This window comes from Arachis duranensis, chromosome 9, assembly GCF_000817695.3.
Source record: "Arachis duranensis cultivar V14167 chromosome 9, aradu.V14167.gnm2.J7QH, whole genome shotgun sequence".
NCBI classification, from domain to species: domain Eukaryota; kingdom Viridiplantae; phylum Streptophyta; class Magnoliopsida; order Fabales; family Fabaceae; genus Arachis; species Arachis duranensis.
The window spans coordinates 95,338,773-95,339,161 of record NC_029780.3 but is presented as its reverse complement, the minus strand read 5'-3'; positions in this window follow the sequence as shown (position 1 = coordinate 95,339,161).

Genomic DNA, 389 nt, shown 5'->3' with positions numbered 1-389 from the left:
GAGCTTTTACTTTCCAATAGACACCAACTCAAATAAATTGATCAAGCTTTTCACCAATCGGACTTAAGCTACTCCTTAAGTACTTACGAAGCTACTTTTCGATCACAATTTATTTGTTCAAAAGTAAAAAGGCAATATTATTAAAGAGATAAGTTTGGAGAGAAGCAAACGCTGTTTAGAGTGGTTCGGCACAATCTTTGTCCTACGTCCACTTTCTTTCTCAATCGCAATTGAGAAGTTCCACTATTGCCAAGCTTCAAGGTGCTCGCGCAAAACCTTTTACAATTCGAGTCCTTAGTTTCTAACACCTCACGGTATGTGATCACCACTCGTATACTAACCCACTCCACTTAGAGATACCTTCTCTAAGATTTGCCTTGAGTACTTAG